This window comes from Scyliorhinus canicula, chromosome 5, assembly GCF_902713615.1.
Source record: "Scyliorhinus canicula chromosome 5, sScyCan1.1, whole genome shotgun sequence".
NCBI classification, from domain to species: domain Eukaryota; kingdom Metazoa; phylum Chordata; class Chondrichthyes; order Carcharhiniformes; family Scyliorhinidae; genus Scyliorhinus; species Scyliorhinus canicula.
This window is the reverse complement of record NC_052150.1, coordinates 203,741,545-203,760,591: the sequence shown is the minus strand read 5'-3', so window position 1 is coordinate 203,760,591 and position 19,047 is coordinate 203,741,545. Positions and strand designations below refer to the sequence as shown.

The 19,047-nt window shown below is 44.9% G+C and overlaps 1 protein-coding gene and 1 long non-coding RNA gene across 2 annotated transcripts in view; one reads left to right on the top strand and one right to left on the bottom strand.

Annotated features, from left to right (window-relative positions):
- Nucleotides 1-5,117: 5,117 nt before the first annotated feature.
- LOC119966526 (receptor-type tyrosine-protein phosphatase N2-like) overlaps nt 5,118-19,047 on the bottom strand; it is a 983,927-nt gene continuing 969,997 nt past the window's right edge. Inside the window, exon 13 of the mRNA XM_038798374.1 lies at nt 5,118-5,254. The gene's annotated coding sequence lies outside the window, so the exon portion shown is untranslated. The remainder of the gene's footprint in view (nt 5,255-19,047) is intronic.
- On the top strand, nt 8,983-18,874 carry LOC119966528. Its single transcript, XR_005460786.1, has 3 exons — nt 8,983-9,067; nt 16,502-16,582; nt 18,763-18,874. It is a non-coding gene; the product is annotated as an uncharacterized LOC119966528 (long non-coding RNA).

The following is a 19,047-nucleotide window of genomic DNA, read 5'->3' as shown; positions in this document are numbered from 1 at the left end:
CCAAACTGGCACCAGGGCACCCTGTAACTGCCAGCTTGCACCCTGGCAGTGCCAGGTGGCGTGGGAGTGCCAGGGTACTACCATGCCCTGTTTCTGACCACCCGGGTGTCTCCATTGGGCTGTGTGACACCCCCAGGTGCCATTACACCGGGGCCACATTTGTGTGGACCAGAACTAAAAGGCGCCATGGCGAGGTCTCCCAGGCACGACCGTTGAGTCCTGGATGCCGGCTGAATCTGGTGTCCGGGTATTTAAACGAGCCGCACGGTTTATTTAAACTTCGAGATCTGGATCTCAGCTGGCGAGAGCGCCACTGATTTAACACCATTGAATCATACTTAGGATCAGGTTCCTGGTCAATAAAATAAAAGAAAACTCCTTTTAAATACAAATTGCAACATGGAATTTTGAAGATAAAGGCCAACCAAACATTAAGTATTTTTCATTTTTACTTCCTTCCCTCTTCTCAAAGCACTGACTCTAGCTGGATACAGCCCTTCCTGCGGTACCTTGTCCAAGTGGCCATTTTCCCCAGTGTGAACATGGACAGTGCGCACAGTGCCAGAGACTGTTTAGTCACATGCAATCTTGGCCTCATCCAATATCTACAGCTCCAGCAGGAGTTGGAGTAGGATCCCTACAGTGCAGAAGGAGGCCATTCGGCCCAGTGGGTCTGCACCAACCCTCTGAAAGATCACCCAATCTAGGGTCACGACCTCTCCCTATCCTCATAACCCCATAACCCCACCCAGTCTTCTGGACACGAAGAGGCAATTTAATACAGCCAATCCATCTAACCTGCACATATTTGGACTGTGGGAAGAAACCGGAGCACCCGGAGGAAACCCATGCAGACACGGGGAGAAGGTACAAACTTCACACAGACAGTCACCGATGGTTGGAATTGAACTCGGGTCCCTGGTGCTGTGAGGCAGCAGTGCTAACCACGGTGCCAGGTTGATGCACAGCAATCAAGAAAGGAGAACCTTTCCCTTCCCCACCCATTTATATCAGCCTCTAACTACTGCCCTTCCTGAGGTCAGCTAAACTAGTTAAGAACACAGGTCGAATCTGAGGCCATCTGGTACGTCCAGCTCAGCACCACATCGGGCAGTACTTTTCCCCACGCAGCTATCAGAGGAGCAATGGCATAAAAGTTGATGAAACAGGGCGGGATTCTCCGGTCCCCCAGCCGCCTGTTTCCCAGCCGTGCACCGTTCGCTGGCGACGGCTTTTTATTTTCCCGCCACTTGTCAATGGGATTTCCCATTGTAACCTCCCACACGCCGCCACAAAACCCACGGGCGGGGATGAGCTGCCGGCGGAAAAAGTGTATCACTACAAATGGAGAATTCCTGCCACAGTCCCAACTTACTTCCATTAGCTTATTAAACAAAACGCTATTTGAGCCAGCAGTACATCAGTTTCAACCAGCAAAGTATTGTTCAATGCCAATGAACATCAATTCTTGGTGTGTCATCGTATTGATAATCACTCTCTAATGGCAGGCCAAATTGACGTGCATCTCCCTCCCCCTCCTAACACTCTTTGACAGACCTTCCCTACATCTGCTTGCCTCTGACAATACATTCAGCTATCTCTATTCACCTATAGCTGTCATTTATCCAATAAATATAAGATCTGCTTCGTTATTAACTCTAGTTGAGCTCATTATAAAATCAATATGGACTTAACTGCTGGGCCCTCAGGAGGAAAGGCAAAAAGGTCACTTGCAGAAACTTAAATAAATCCTGCACTGGGGAAAATGTTTAATTACCAATACAATTAATTAGGACCATCATATAGTGGAACCTTTGCATATAATAATCAGAGATTGGGTGTGTTGGATGCGTTTAAATGACGTCAAACTCAGATTCCACCCTCACCCCTCATCCCACCCATATTTTAAGATATTTCCCTGAAATTATTTCAGCAATATTACAAATACAAATTTTAACCCAATCAATTTCTGCTTGTAAAGCTATTGTTGCCTTGGTAATTCCTCTCATTGTAACGATATAGATTTTTTAAAAAAAGAACTCTGACACAAATATTAGTATTTAACAACTTGCTCTGAAGTTAAAACCAAAGTGTTGTTCTGACATTATCCCCATGATTGCCACTGGTGCCAAACTGGGACAGCAGCGCTAACAAATTCAGCTTGTCATGTAAAAAAATATTGCAGCTGAATTTGCAGCATGGATCTTTCTCCGACTTGATGTATAGAATAATTGTTTGTTTATTAATGTCAACTCAAATTTTTTTCTGGTCAAATTATCGTCTGCACTCAGAACTTCTCTGGGATCCTAAATGAGAAATCGTTCTAAGAATGCTCCAAATATATCTGCCTTCCTTTCTTTCAGTGTTTTTGGTCTATCATTTTAGATTACTCTCGGCTATATCTGATAAATAAAGCTGATCTATTTATTTTCATATGAAAGAGAGAGATAGCCAAGCACATAAGCAGTCAACAGCTCATTGTAATTTCCAATTTGAATGATAAATTGCTGTTTTCTAAATTACAACTAGATTCAGGTTCAAACTTGGAAAGGACGAGATTAATGAACATTAAATATTTTTATTTTCACTACAAGAAGAACCCCCCCCCCCCCCTCCCCCCCCAACCCCCGTCCCCCAACCCCGGCTCCTCCCATCCTATTTTCCACCAACCAGTTCTCATGTATAGATTTGAACAGGAAAATTACACAATTTATACGACTAAAACTCTTTACTATTAAATGCAGAGATCTCATTGGTGATTCTTAGTGCTGGATTTATAGTTTTGATCATTTAAGGGTGCAATCAAATGGCCTTATCACACCAGACTCGGTGATGTTACGGGGCCTTTAACTTTCATGAGATTTGCGATGCTCTCAACGCCTCACGATATCTAACAGGATCTCGTGAGATGTTGCGATCTGGATCTCGCCCCCACTCCACGAGATCCATATATTCATTCTTGTGGCTCATTTAAATATGTTGCCGCCCGATTCTCCTGAAGCCCGGGAAGGAAAGCTTGCGCCTGGGAGACCTTGCTATGGCCTGAAAGGTGGGAGCTCTCAGCAACCCCATAACGGGGTATCCCCACTCGGGGGTGGGTAAAGCACTGTGTGCGGGAGGTGAAATTGCACATGGGTGGAGGTGCAGGGGACCCACAAGCTCACTTAGAGATTAGGGCACCCTTTCAAATTGTCCACCCGATCTCGGAGGAGGCTGTCTCGTCAGCGAGTTCAGCTCCCCATTGTTGAAACAAGTTCTAAGAAACTCCCAAAGCACAGAAAAATGACTAAATGCACGGATGTCACCGGAAAAGCCAGCGAGAAACACCCTGCCAAACTTGCCTAAAATGACACTTGCGGCGCGATCACACAGCCTCGTCACGCCCGAAATCTTGCAAGATCTATCGGGATCTTGCCTCACTGAGTGGGCTCCAGATTTGCATTTTTAAGTGAGCAGTTAGCCTCATTTTAATTTTAATATGTCTACGCCTGGGAAACCTCGCCATGGCGCTGTTTAGCACTGGTCTACACAATATGAACAAAGCATAACGGCATCTGGGGTGGTGGTGGTGGGGGTGGGGGTCTCCCAGGCCATCGGACGCCCCTGGGTTGTTGGGCTGTAGTCATTTAAAAATGGTGGCTGATCTCTTCCTGTACTGAAGAGGGAAATGAAGAGTGGCCTTGGCAGGGCTTTCCTCGCTGAGGCTAGAAAAAACAGAGTCCCATTTGATAGCGCGATCGTTCTCGGCGCTGAAGGCGTTGAGAAGCACTCTACAAACGTGCCCAAAATTGAACTGTTTTTTCTGTTAAATTGTGCTGATAGATTTCACTGAAGGCTTTTAATGTAGTATCCACATTTAAATGGTAGTTTCCTTGTCTTTTATTTTTACATATTATGCACATGTGTAGTTACTTTCAAATGGTCAGATCCATTATTTTAAAACATGCCGGTGAACAACCTAGCACTGACTACTGTGACTGCCAGACAGTGGTTTGAAAAGTGTGCCCTTTGCTTATCATTCATCCAGTGGATCAGTGAGGGGAACAGTGGAGTAAACTCTTATCTGATAGATTATTAAGTGTTCTTGTCAGAGGTTTCTTTGGTTGCGTGGACAGAATCTATTGGTCTGAGGAATCACTGCACGAGCTGGTTTCCACACCCCTCCCACCCCCAGCTCCCTGTCACTCCCTTTCCTGCTGAATCACGTTCACAGACAGACAGCTCTAATTCTCATTCAAGAAATATTACTAGCCAACCGTACATCCTTTGAATATGTGGTAGTGTTTTTGGAGGTCAGTGGGGTTCAGATGAAGGATGCCGGCATGTTTCCCACAACTAGCACCGAATTGTGCCAATGTGCCCTCCTGGAAATTGTAAACAGGTTTCCAATTTTCCACGGCGCAAGCTAATGCCATCAGGTTGATCACTAACCAAATGGTTTGTGATAAGGCCTGGTAAGCGGGTCACAAAATGCAATTTACTGCAAAGGAGGGAAAACCGCTGGCCAGCGACCTACCCTGACCCTCTGTCTCTCTCTGTCTCTTTCTTTCAGATCAGCATATTATGGCTCCGATGCTAGGCTTCAAACAAACACGAATATGATCTGAACCAATGCTCTGTCGGCAGGACTAAAGTGTCTTATAGATACCATGATAATAATAATAATATTTTCATTTCATTTAATAAGTTCCCTTTTGTGCTCTTGAATTATTATTTTATCATGAGAATTTTTCTAATCAGATGTGCCCTTTAATAGGCTTTACTATTGATAGCAGAGGGAGCAGCCCAGTGAAAACATTATAGATTGTTGGCTGGTCTGTTTTTAACCAGTCCTCAATCATGGACACATCTGAAAACAATAGAAAATAGACTGAACCTGACGGTAAATTATGCTCCATTACAAAATAATGTCTAGAAGTACAATGTACGCTGAATTGGCAAAGAAGAAATAGCCATTCTCTCATTTAGTTTGGTGGCTTCAGATACACACAAGTTCTGAACGGCTGTCCAAACACTAATTAAAGGTAATTATTACCTGGTAGGCGCTTGTGGCATCTGAACCGGAGGTGGCATCATGTCCCAGTGTGCCCAGCTTCTCCTTCAGCGCCTGGTGAGAACGATGCCTGAGGCAGTAGATGACCCCTGATGCAACAAGGACCCCAAAGATGCAGATGATGGAGATTATCGTTAAGATAATAAATTTAGTTGAATTCTCCTCGTTGGCCCATTGGGGGAAAGCTCGCAGTTTGCTCTTCTGTGGTGTGAGAGGGGGGAGGGGAAGAGAAGTGGGTAAAAAAAAAGAGACTAGTGTTACAATTTGCTTGGCGCATAAGATACTTTTTCTGCAAAAGAACATTGCGTCGTTTATATTTCTGTCTGTTCGTTTCCACAGTGAGATTGTACAGCAATTCACCCACGTCAGCCTTCATTATTAGATGTATTAGGAATAATTTAGGGGGAAAAAACAAACGCAGGTGAAAAATAAGCAAGCATTTCAACAGGGGCAAGACTCGTTTATGCACTCCCTTTTTTTGCAATTGGTAAGATAAATTAATTTAAAGCCAGCCCAGTTGTTGCAATATGGGGAACAATTAGCACTTTCCCTCGTACCTATTCTCACTTGGTTCAAAATGGATTTTTTAATTTAACTCCTGAATGCTTAGCCAACCTATTCATTATCTCTACTATTCTGGCAGTAATTTTCTGCTCAGCATTCACACAGCCAATGTCTAATTTACGCTTGTAAGCAATGTATAGAGAGTTGGTTCAAGCCCAGTCCATTTCAGTCCTTTGCGCCATAAAGGCCACCAAGCAATTATCAGTGGGCTCGACAGTCGGAGCTTGTCCCTAATTAGCCCTCTTGTCTTCAGTCCACTGGATTAGCTGCTGCTGCTGCTGCTGTTGAGGCACAAGTTAATGGGAAGCTCACACTGAATAAAGGCTCCAAGATCTTCCTGCTTTGACTATGCACCGCAGAGAAGGATTGTGAGGCATTGTGACCCCCAGGAGGTGGATTGACAGCAGCCCCGTGCTAAGCCATGCAGAATTGTTTTTTTTAAATGTATCTGTGTTGGAAATCCCTACCTAAGTGTCATTCTACTACTTATTAAAAAAAAATCTTTATTCTTGGCCATTCACTGGGTGATTTGTAAAGCAGAGCATCGGCCCTTGGAAGAAGAACAGAAACATAAACCACATTTTATACTTCTTGCTTTGAAGATTTTTCCTGTTTTTGCAAAGGGAAAGATCTGATATGGATGATCGAAATAAGTAGAAAAAGCCTTTGTTCATGAAATTTTGAATGATTTTGGTTGTTAACTGATTTGCCTGGTTAACTTACAGTAACCTGAAACAGTCGAACTTGTGCAATAAAAGATCTGAATTAGCGCTGCCAATCTTTTCCTTTAGAGCAGCCTTCATTCTCCGTAAAGCCGAATACTTAAAATGTTGGGGGTTTTGGGTGGTGGGTGGGGAGAGAATCCCCTTTTGCGGTAGTTTCAAACAATTTTGCATCAAGCTGGCATGAGGTTTAATTAGATATTCTTTCAGAGCACAAAGGAAATGCCAAATACTTTAATTTCAAGAACACTTCTTTTTAACAAACAATGTGTTTGTATGAACTGGAAGAAAGGACTACAATCTCACGGGACACATCGCGTGGATATCTGCTGATTTTTCCTTAGTTAAGAGTATTCTCGGCCTCCCCTTTAAGTGCCAGATCAAAGTTCTTCACATCCTGAATCGTTGATGATGTTCCATGATTAAAGAATTTCAGCACCTTGTTTAAGCTACTGATTCAAATCAGCCAGTTTACTCTTCAATGTTTGGAACAATATTTTTAAAAAAATATTTGATCTGTGAGCCATAAAATCATGCCATGAAATGTACGTGGAGATAGGTGTTTTATTTCCTACTTCATTATCCGGTATTATGTATCAGTGTCAATGTTAAGAGTTTAAGGATGTTTTATGGATAGTGCAGCCGGTGGTGGTGGGCAGTTGGACACTGCATGAAGGATGAAGTGGACTATAAAACAATGTTTTTCACCAGTCTTCACCTCCTGATGAAATATCATGGAAATTAATTTAGATTGGACTGAATTTTCAGAGCTTCATTCTTTATTGCAAAAGGAATGAAAAGAGAATTTCTTTTTGCATAGGGGTTAAAATAAGCTTGGGCATTATTACAAACAATTGATTCATCTGTACATTTATGGTTGAAACTCATGAGAATTCACATCACTGTCCCTTTGTGATCTGTAGAGTAGCATCGCCCAGTACAATACTGGGGTGATTAATTTCTACAAGGCATTGGAAATTTCATGCTGTATGTTGAAAGGCCGACTGAGTAAAGAGTAAACCATTCATGTGACCAGGTCTGCTATATTGAATGACTTCACCATGCTATCTGGCCCTCTTGCCACGTCCTTTCAAATCAAATCGAGATTGACATTTTTTCCCCTGAAAATTATGCGATGTTTTTCGATGAAAACTGTACAAGGAGATACTTAACTGGCATTTTCTTTAGCTTCTTACTTAATTCTGGTCAAGGTTCCGAACTAATTTTCATTCCTGGGAGTTGGGAAGCTGAATTATCAATGAATTAAGTGAACAATTTTCTTTTCAAAATTGGGATCTAATTGAAGTAACTCCACTCTGATACGTTTTCATCCAATCTTATATTTCATAATAAAATGTGGGAAGCAAGCAGGTTTTGATGAATATTTTAAGGAACTATGCAGAAATAAAATGGATTTTTTAAACATGAAAGGGATTTGACAGGGTCTTAAAAGGATTCAGCAGGCGGGCGCAGAGAATCTACTTCCTCGCACAGGGAAATCAGGAGTGAAGAGGAGGCAATCTAAGAAATCAGAGCTGGGCCAACAAGGGAAAAGGGGGAAGGAAGCACTGCTGAACACAAAGAGGGCTCAAAATCTGGAATTCTGTTCACCAGAACATTGTGGACGCTAACACTGTTGGAGCTTTCAATGCTGAGCTCCAGAGATTTGTGCTGGGTAAGGGCATCACGGAATGGGGATAAATGAACTTGAGGTGCCGATTAGCCCTGATCTCAAAGAATGGTGATGCACTTTACAAAACTGAGTGACCTACTCTTGTCCCTATGTTCCCCTGCTGAACAGCTCTGGCACTTCTGAATACTGGGACGACATTAAAGGCTCATTTACTACCTTGGGGTCCCCAATGTGCAATCTCTAGGTAAACCCATAACGGGTGCAGGCAGATCCTACAGTGAATGCGGAATTATTATTTTGCCAGCAATTGCACAAAAGACCAGGAGTTAAATGTGTTAGTTCTACAAGTTGTTTTTGGGGCAAGAAGGCTCCCCATCTACTTCCATGCAGATGTTTTGATCCCAGTCTCAGTGCTCTCTAAAACACTTGGGCAAAACCTGGGGTCCCAGGCATCTTTGAGGGAGGCAGAGGGTGAGCATGATGTGTTTATTGGAGATGTACAAACTTGCATTTCAGTGCTCAGTAGGCTTCAATAAATCAAATCCTCGGTGGTGCAGTAGTTCTACTCTAGGATGAAGCAAATAGTCCAAAAGAAAAGCCCTAAAGGGTTTTTCATTCCCTCCCTTGCCCATCAATATTTAAGCTTTTGGTGCGCTTTTCCTTAAAAAGGAAGAAAAAAATATTAAATGCGGTCGATCAAGCAGGAATGATTGTGTATTAACACTCGACATAACAAAATCCTTTCAAAAACATATCACTAAAACACCAGGCATTGTCATTTAAAACAGGAGAGGGTGTGTGTGTGAGGGGGGGGGGGGGGGGGGGGGAGAGAGAGAGCTTTGTGCCCCTGAAAACCATTGTCCCTCTATACCACTGAAAATTGGACTTGCAAATTCATCACTCATTGCAGCCAAATAGACCAGTTAATATTTAAACCATCTTCTTCAACATAAATTCCTATTTAATCGACAGTTGCCCGGGTGCTGCCATATGACACTGAAATGTGTAAAGTTAATCTTCCCTCTTTGCTTTCTTCAGGCGATCACCTCAGTTATTCATTCTTTTCCGATAAAGAAACTTTGAGACGTTACCATGGTGAGTGCCATACAAGCAACGATGCTGGAGATCGCTCTCTGTGTCCTTTATTTTTTAGAGGGTTTTTTTTTTTGGGGGGGGGGGGTTCTCTTTTATACCAGAGATACAACGAGGCATCAATTTATCATTCAAAATGAGGTCGGCATTTTATGGCTTTTACCTTTTCAAAAAAAAAAATATCTGCCAGGACAAGGGATTTGAAGACATTTATTCTCTTGGGTGAGGGTATAAAGGATGACAGAAATCAAAAAGACAAAGGGCAGAAGGATTTCTGGAGGTTTGGCTTATTCAAATTGCTGAGAAAGGTCACAGTGACAGGCACAGACCTATTCACATGAGGAGACACAGTGATCTTTTGGTGACCTTAACGCCACAGCCCACATCATCATCAGTAAGTGGAAAAATGACACTATGCCACCAATGTTGTTTTTTTGTTGCTGTTTTGTTTTCCAGCCTTCTAAACTTTGGATATTGTTTGCCTCCCCACCTTGAACAAAGAAAATGTTGCCGTCCGCCACTGACTTTCACCCCCTCTACTTCTTTTAAAATCAGGAACGAAGCAAGGCAGCGAACCGCGCCGTCCTTTTGAAATCTGCTTTTAAGGTTCTTTCCAAACGCGGTTCCAACCTTTCCCTCCAAAAAAATACTCTCCCCCGCCCCCCCCCCCCCCGCCGCCCCACCCCCACTGCCAACTGGCTGGTGCAAAATTAATGAAAATAAGAGCCCTATTATTGCTAAGCGCGCTCACAAGCGCAAATATTCCAACATGCCCGGAGCATCCACTCAAGGCAATTCACACAAACCTACTGCAATCCAAAAGGAAGTTACTATTGCTGAATTGGCGCTTCGCGAGGGGATAAGCTTCTGAAAGAAATTCAACAAGAGTGCGCAAAGCAATTCCGACTGGAGGGTCCTCGCAGTGAAATAACCACAAACTGAGACAATCTGATCACAAGATCGCAACATACCTGGTTCCAAATGTTTATTTTTCTCTCTCTCTCACGCTTTCAAAGATGTTCGCTTACTATCCTTTCAACGGAATGAATGAGGGGAGACAGACTTGGCCTGAATGCTTCATCCTTCTTTGCTTCTTGCACTTCTGGGCTTCAGATACCATCCATCTTCCACAGGAATAAAATCGGCTTCAGCTCGCATGTTTGCAGTGGTTTAAACTTCACAGGGGGATAAAAAGAGGAGGTAGAGAGGGAAAAAAAAGGTGGGGGGGGGGGGTGGGTGAGCACGAGAATCTCTTTCGTGGCCTCTCCCTCTTCGAATCAACCATGTGTGAGTGGGTGATGGATTTTTTTTTGACCACGGTACAGTGGTCCGACCCCTTCCTTATATTGCCCAGCCGCGGAGCCCCTGTCTCCTCCACATGTCACATCCCCTGGTTGCCATGGCGACGATTCCACATGTTGCTGACAGTAATTGGATAAGAAGCATTTCTGTTAATAAACCTGACGCGAGTGCGGGTATGAATGGATACCAATTCTGTTACTCGTTTGTAAAGCTGCTGTCAGATTTCTGACCGTGTTTTAATGTTTCTGCTGTTGGCCTGTGTGTGTGTGTTTGTGAGGGGGGGGGGGGGGGGGGGGGTCGCCACAATGCCGTTTCTTTTTTCTTCTTTCCCCTCTCTTGGCACCGTCCGTGCTGTCAGCTGAGGGTGACAAAAGTGTTGAGCATCCAACTAAATGAGACCACATCTGAGAAACAGGGGGATTCAGGCTTCGGGTGGAGGGAGAAGAAGCACAGAGTGGGAGAAAGGTGAATAATAGTGAGCTATTGGCGGGATTAGAGAGGGGAGCTTGTGTGAGGTGACAGCTGTAGTAAACAGGAGAAGGGGTGGGGTGGGGGGGCTGGGGGTTGAAGAGAAGGAGCCGTGTCAGATGCAGATGACAAATCTTAGGAGGGCTCTTCAGTTTATCTTTCTATTCAATCCCCCCTCCTTCTGTACCCCCCCCCCCCCCCCCACACACACACACACACTATTGTCTGGCTCTGTGACAGCTGGAGATGGCAGGGGCCGGGAGACTTGACAAAACCGCGAGTTCTTTCACACCATCCCAGCCTTGGCGCCTTTTCCTGAAAGAACAGCGGCCGCAGTGAGGTACAATCTCAACAGAGGGGCAAATGTGGCCGACAGCTTTAATTCTACCCAGACCAAATCAACATGCCCCCCACAGGGAGGGCTCCGGGGTAATCATTCTGCCTTTAATCCAGCTGCCCGCGTTCGGGAGCCGGTTGCTCTGCTGGCTCTCTGCACCTTGGCTAGTCCGAGCAGAGCCAGCCGATTGTTTGATTCAAGTGGTCAGCTTTCCATTGAAGCTCCCAGTTAATTGAGTTTCATATCTGTTTGTCTCTTCTGCAAAGATCAGTCGCTGCCGCCGCAATATTTCAGAAGTCAGCAATTGATGGGAGAGAGTGGGGGGGGGGGGGGGGAGATATAAAAAGGACCCCCACCTCCAGCTAGAAACACACACGGGATCGAGCCATATGTGGGCACAGCAGCCACAGACACGGCCTAACGGGATGCACATTGAACCCTAATTGGCTTATTTTTAACCTCAACCGTCTCTAGTTCTCCTAACTCTTCCCCCCCCCCCCCCCCCCCCCCCCCAATATTTAATGATTTATTCCATCCAGCATCGCGGGTGCTGATGATGGCGACTGGTGCCTACTCACTGTAAGCTTTATTTTGGCTTCTGATGCAAACCTTAGAGGAAGTTACAGCGTTGCAGTGTCTTATGATCAGGTGTAAAGATGGACACATGTAGATCAAAGTTGGCACTGGTAGCAAATGGTCGCTTGACAGGTTTTTTCCCCTCTCCCCCGTGTCCTCAGTTGTATTAGAACATAGAACAGTACAGCACAGAACAGGCCCTTCGGCCCTCGATGTTGTGCCGTTAACTCATTTAACAGAAACAGAATGTCCAAAAAGAAGCACACTCAGCACTATCAAGGGCAAACGTCATTGTTAACCTGAAATGTAATTCCATCGGCCTGTCCCGTTGTCCAATTTCATCCCAATTCCCACCGATTTCCCCCTTGCCGCCCCCCCCCCCCCCCCCCCCCACTCACACATCCTACTATGGTCGCCTTGGTTTGTGTACATTTGAAAAAGCAAAGTGCTGTATCTTGGAGCAGGGGCCAATGTGCATGAAGCAGAATAATCCCTGCACATCTTCAGTCCGCTGGAGGGCATTTGGAAGTCGCAAGGAGTGTTTCCTTCCAAACGTTCACCCTGTCCGGGCTGTCCCTGAGGCCAACTCTCTGAGCAGGCACATGCCAGCGGGGAGCTTCAGCAATCGGAAAACCGAACGCGCGCAATTTTGCGACCGTTTAAGAAGCAGCAAATTTCCACGGGAGCCCCGCTGCTCAGATTTGCTGATGGGTGCTTCCCCCGAGGGCATGGGTTCTCCACGCTTGGCACAGGGCCAGAATTATTAACAAACTGGTTAGGTTAGCAAAGTGTTGACCCCATTGACTGCCTCTGTTTAAAATGCTACCAATATATTCCAGGAAATGCTGGGAGAGGACACATTTCTAATACAGATGGGCAATCAAAGTGAACATTTTGCAGATTCATTTGCAAGCTCGCTTTCTATTTGATGGGAACGATTTGTTGTAGTAAGTCTGCCTCAGGGGAAAGCCCTGCCAAGCAAGTTTGTAAAGATATGTTACTGAAATATTACTGTGACACCTGAAGAGTTAATTCCGTTAAAAAAAACAGCGTAAAATGTCTCTCATAAAGAAGCGGTTTGGAATTTAGCAGAAAATCACTCCTTTGTTCGAGAATGTTAGCTCCGAGGCAATCAGTGCAGGATTATTCCAGGATAGATGGTTGGTCTTGCAGTGCTAGCTAGGGATACCTTTGTTAAGGACGAGATTAAGACCGAGGGAGGAACAATCAGTCACTCTAGCACTTGAGTGACAGAACGAAGGAAAGACTCGCATTTACATCGGAGGGCTAGTTTAGCTCAGTGGGCTTGACAGCTGGTTTGTGATGCAGAACAAGGCCAGCAGCACCGGTTCAATTCTTGTACCAGCTTACCCCAACAGGCGCTGGAATGTGGCGACTAGGGGCTTTTCACAGTAACTTCATCCTTGTGACAATAAAAAGTTATTATCCATCCTACAAGTTAACAGCCCCCTCGCCGCAGCCAATGACTGGCAGAGAGTCAGACGTTCACCCTCCATAAGGACAGACTGCTAGCTGGGGCCTCTTTTGTCATTTTGAGTTCCTGACCCTGATATCAACTCAATATCAGACCCAGAACCAACCCATCTGTTGTGATGAAAGAGACGCAGCAGCCAATGAGCACGCAGCAAGCTGCCACGAACTGCAATGTGTTAATAACGGGTGGGATTTTCCTGTTCCCACCAGCGTAACACAGTCCCAACAAAGTCAACGGATATTTCAATGGTCCACTCCCCACAGTGTACCCGGAAAATCCCGGCCAAATGTTTTTAAATGTTGTCGGAGGGGTCAGTATTGACTAGGAAATCAGGGGGATCTTGCCAGATGCTCAAAGTGGTGGCACAGGATCCTTTACGTTCACCTGAGAAGGCAGACAAGCCTCAGTCTAACCACCCGAAACCGTTTGGGAGACTGCACCTCTGACAACGCAGTGCTCCTTCAGTACTGCACTGGCAGGTCAGCCTACATTATACTCAAGTGTCTGAGGTGGGACCTGAACCTTCTGACTTAGTGCCCAAAATACCACCAACTGAGGCAATACTGACAAGTAGCTGACAATGGACAATCGGAGTGTATTCTGTAAGTGTAGAGCACGGCTGCGGTTGGAACTGGGTTTAAGTTGTGATATTATTTACTATTAAGTAGCCCGCCACAGTCGCTGTCAGACATAAATAATAGCCAGGTGGCCAAGAAATCAGAGGGCCATTGACATTTATACTGTATAACCAATCCCCTAACATGAAAGCAATGCATTTGGAGACGAGCGGAGAATAATTGGGGGCGGGGATAGAGAATCTACCAGAGAAATCAAATCAATGAAATTGCAGCAGAGATCAATAGGTTGTTTCTGATAGGATAAGGAAGGTAAGCCAACCAATTCACATGTCCCAACATTCATTCACCAAATGGTTCTCGGTGCCATTCTCATCTGAGGAATTAAAAAATGTTAACATGTGTGTGTCATGGACAGGGGCAGGAACAGAACAAGTTAGTCACAGGCGAATTAGCAGCTAGTATAATCTGCTTATCAAAGTACTGTCACCTGCATTTTATTTTGCCACCTATTACGAGCTCCTCCATGTTGAAAATGGCTGTGATTTGATTCAAATGGGTCTGTGAGCCACCCCGTGGAATCAGGTCAAGGGAGTTGGGTCAGGCTGGGATTAGAGCTGCCAACAGGAGTCAGCCCCACATGTCCCATATTTCTACCCAGTTCACCGTTAATGTGCAGTTTCATTGTTCGACAGTGCTACTCCTTCACTGAACTAACTTGGTCAGTCTGCAGTTAGCTCACTTTATAACACTTTGAGCAAAAAGGCGTGGGTTTCTCTCGACTGGTCTCGGGCACCAGTTTGACTGTTTATAACAAGATCTTTTCTCCTTTTTTTTCTGAACTAACAAGGACACAGAGCGAGATTTGGGTTGGAAACTATGCCTTCTGGAACATCAACATGCACGGATACAATTTCTCTATTATTTATCAAATGCCAACTAAAAAAGCCACTGACATAGACATCCCGGGCACGATTTACCGGCAGCAAGTGGGCTCCCCCGGGATTCACGACGATTGTTCTGCCCCACAAGGTCTAACCAGATCTCCATCCCGCCCACAATGGGCCAGATCCAGACTTGCTCCTCACCCAGAAGACCCCAGCCAGACCCCGTTTAGCACTGGTCCCCACAAACAAGGACCAGGCGGGATGGAACTTGTTGGGGTCTGCCAGGCGATTGGAGGCCCCCGGGTGGTCGGCCTCCGGGCACGGTGGTATCCTGGCACTGCTGCTGCCATCTGGGCACAGTGGTACTGCCAACCTGTCACCCTGGCAGTGCCACCTGGGCACCCTGGCAGTGTAAACCATGTGACCATGCAACTGACTAGTGCCCAGGGGGCACTGCCAGGCAGACAGGGACACTCAGGGTGCCAGGATGGCAGCGGATGGTGGCATTTTGCCCACAGTGGGGATTGGACCCAGACGGTTGCCATGCCCATATGTGGTGGGGCTCGAGGACTCTCCAACAGATGAGGTGGGGGCGGGGTCCAGGGGCCGTGCAGGGGTGTGGGGTGGGGGTGAGAAATTGAGGCACATTTAAAAGTTGTGCCCCGATATCTTCCTTTACCGGCGTGTGGAGCCCCTCAGTGCAGGAAATGCGACTGAGTGCGGCCTTGACGGGGCATTCCCTGCTAAGGCCCGAAAAAATAACAGAGTGCTGTTCGATAGCAGGGTCGTTCCTGCCACTACAAGCACCGGGAACAACCCCGCTAATCCCGCCTAAAAGAGGACTCTGTTTTGTTATCGTCAAATCGCGCCCCTCATATTTAGTAGCAGGTTTATGACTAAAAATCCCTTAGTGGGAGAACAACCCACCTCGAGTGCAGGATAGCAACAGAAAGGCAGGAAATTGGACTTAAGATAGAAATGGCTGTGCTGGCATTGAACCCATGACAAATCTGGCACTGGGCCGCGACTGTATTTACTTCGTGATCTGCTGTCACAAATCTGACCTCATTGATATAACCATCCGGTTTGGTGGTAACCTGTTTGGACCTCAGGTATATCTTGGGAGCTTGGAGAAATGGGTTGTGAATGAATGGCAGTGAGTGCAGACCTACAGCGGCCTACAGTAAGGCTCTGTGGTTCCATAGTGAAAGAAAATTTGCGGCTTCCTTCATCGCTTTAAGTATCGTGGGTTAGGTTTGCTGTAACGTGGGAAAACTGAGCATGTATAATGCATATTCCTCTTAGCTTTTTCTAAAGTGTTGCAACAGGGCCCGTGAAAAAGACTGTAGGCCCCTGATTAGCATCATCCAAGGTACTTATGCCATCTTTAGGCAGGTACTCTGGGCACATGATAGTAGCCAAATACCCTATCTGGCAAGGTGACTAGCACGGAATAACCCTGCCCAAAATTAGTTCCCCCCCCCCCCCCCCCCCCGCAGCATTGACCCGGTGCCCAAAGATCGAGTGCACTGCACAACAATTTCTGCACTGAGTACATCATTGTCCACTTCTATTGTTGCTTCTCCCACCTGTTTAGCCTCACTTTTTTTTTGTGAAATTAAAATTTCCTCACAGTGGAAGAAAGAGCCCTCACTGTCCAGATAATTTGGGAGTTCTGAAAGAAATCAAACAAAACCATGGGCAATTTGCACCACTGATAAATCAACTTGAAAGGATTCTTGAGTGATGACGCCTGCATTTGATTTGTATTTATAAGCTGCCCGCCTTGTCTTGCAGGGGGCTGATGTGCTGCTACTGAAGATGTTTGCACGAAGAATAAGGAAGCACCAGCAGGCGAGCAGTTGAAAGGAACAGCAGGTAACAGCTCTCCTGAGGACCAACTCAGGAATTTATATTTGGGTCACAAGTGGTAGAGACAGGAGGAAAAGGCTTTTGCTTCAACTTCCACATTCATAATTGTATGGCACAATAGGGTGACAAAGGCTCAATCACAAAAACACACAGAATCACAAATGTCAGCATGCAGGTACACACGTAATTAGGAAGACAAACGGAATGTTGGCCTTTATTACAAGGTGGATGGCGTATAAAAATATGGAAGCCTTGCTGCAACTGTTAAGGCCATTGGTGAGGCTTCAAGTGGGGTATTGTGCACTGTTTTGGGTCTCCTTATTTAAGGAAGGCTATACTCACATTGGAGTGAGGGGAAGGTTCACTTGGCTGATTCCAGGGATGAAGAGGTTGTCTTATGAGAAAGGACAATGATGTACTCAGTGTAAAAATTGGTGCGCATTGCACTCGATCTTTGGGCACCGGGCCAATGCCAAGTTGGCATATACTCAGGAGAATGAGAGGTCATCTTAATTAAAACATTTAAGATTCTGAGGGGATTTGACAAGGGAGAAAATCGGAGAATGTTTCATCTTGTGGGGGAAACTAGAACTAGGGGTACAGTTTAAAAATGTGGTATCCCATTTAAAATGGAAACAACAAATAATTTCTTCTCTCAGAGGATCATTAATCTTTGGGATTCTTTTCCACAGTGAAGAGCGGTGGAGGCTGGGTTGTTGAATATATTCAAGCCTGAGCTAGACAGATTTTTGATCATGAAGAGAGTTAAGGGTTATGGGGAGGCAGGCAGAAAAGTGAAGCTCAAGCCACAATCAGACTAACCATGAAGTAATCAAATAGCAGGGCAGGATCGATGGGCCAAATGGCCAACTTCTGCTGCTATTTCTTGTACATGGCCACACTCCGAAGCAGCTCAGCAACTAACGTGCACAATATTAGTGTCTAAATGCTTCTAGTGATGTCACTTTACTCCCGATTTCGAGGAGTTAACTTAATTACTTCTAAATTAGTAAGCATGTCTGTTAAAATAGCAAAGCAATGGGTTACGCAGCTGGACACTGCCATAGTCTAAATGAAAAATGAAATGCAATGTGACCGAGAAAATATTTGTAAGTCAGACCGTGAAGGTTTAAATATTTGTCAGCAGCACCACTCAGATCATCACCCCCACCCCTCACCACACAACGCTCTTTTCTCGTTATTAGATCGACAGAACCTGCAAACCTGTCTGCCTGACTTTTCCACAGAATGTTCAAAATTGCTTCCAGTTTGTCAGGGTGATTCCATCAAGATCTTGGGTTTTACTACTGAGATTTTTCTGTTTGATAGAATTATACAATCTCCTCTTTGTTGGACTTTATATATAAGTATTTGTCAAAGGGGTTTTGTGAAAGTCAATTTCCTCAAAGACATTTAACAAAAAAAGCAAAAGAAATCAATAACATGTTTCACAAGCAGCAGAGTTTAATCTATCTGATATTTACTTCAAGAGCAGCCGGTCACATTTTGCTTGACTATCTGGGCCAAAGTTCTGCCTGGGTGCAGATGTCTGTTTCGTTGCACAAATGGCCACACTTAAAGGTTTTATTTTTGGAGGAAACACAATTTTCCGCTGCATTCCTGACCCCAGGCCATGTTCCTCTGGCCTTTTTGTGGGTCTGGAATGCCTCGTGTGAAAAACACACCCTCACCCCACTGAGGTCTGGTTCAGGGACTTAGAAGTTGACTCAAAGCATGCCATGATTCAGAGTTTGTGAAGTAAATGGAAATCTTGCTGAGGAGTTGGGAATATTCAGAAAGATAATGTCTTGACACTTTCAATATCACCATTGTGTGCTGAATTGAAATGTAGATGCATTTTAATGCAGTAATTCATCATATGGATCTGTGCTTTAATGGTAAATTGATCCTTCTTAGGTTGACCAGCGATTTGTAATTTTCACATGCATCACAGTACTTTTCCAATGGAGAAAATACCACAAGGCAGTAAAACATGTACAGAATTTCCTCAGTCTATGCTGTAATCTTTTCTACTGTGATTTAATACTGAGCCTTTTAATACTTTTGATAATTGATAAAAATATACATTTGGAAAAAAAGCGAACAACTGACTCCCACCTATTGATTGACAGGCATTATCCTTTGAAATTAAAATGAGCTGATCATGTGTTCTTTCCAACTCACAGAGTACTCTATTGTTTGGGCAGCTGTGGCCATTATGAAAACTTCACTGAGATTCAAGTGGTACTCCGGTTTCCTCCACAAGTCCCAAAAGATGTGCTGTTAGGTAATTTGGACATTCTGAATTCTCCCTCTGTGTACTCTAACAGGCGTTGGAATGTGGCAATTAGGGGCTTTTCACAGTAACGTAATTGCAGTGTTAATGTAAGGCTACTTGTGACAATAAAGATTATTATTATTAAGTGCTAAAGGGTTTCGATACAGTAGACATTCCATACATCTGAGAAGGA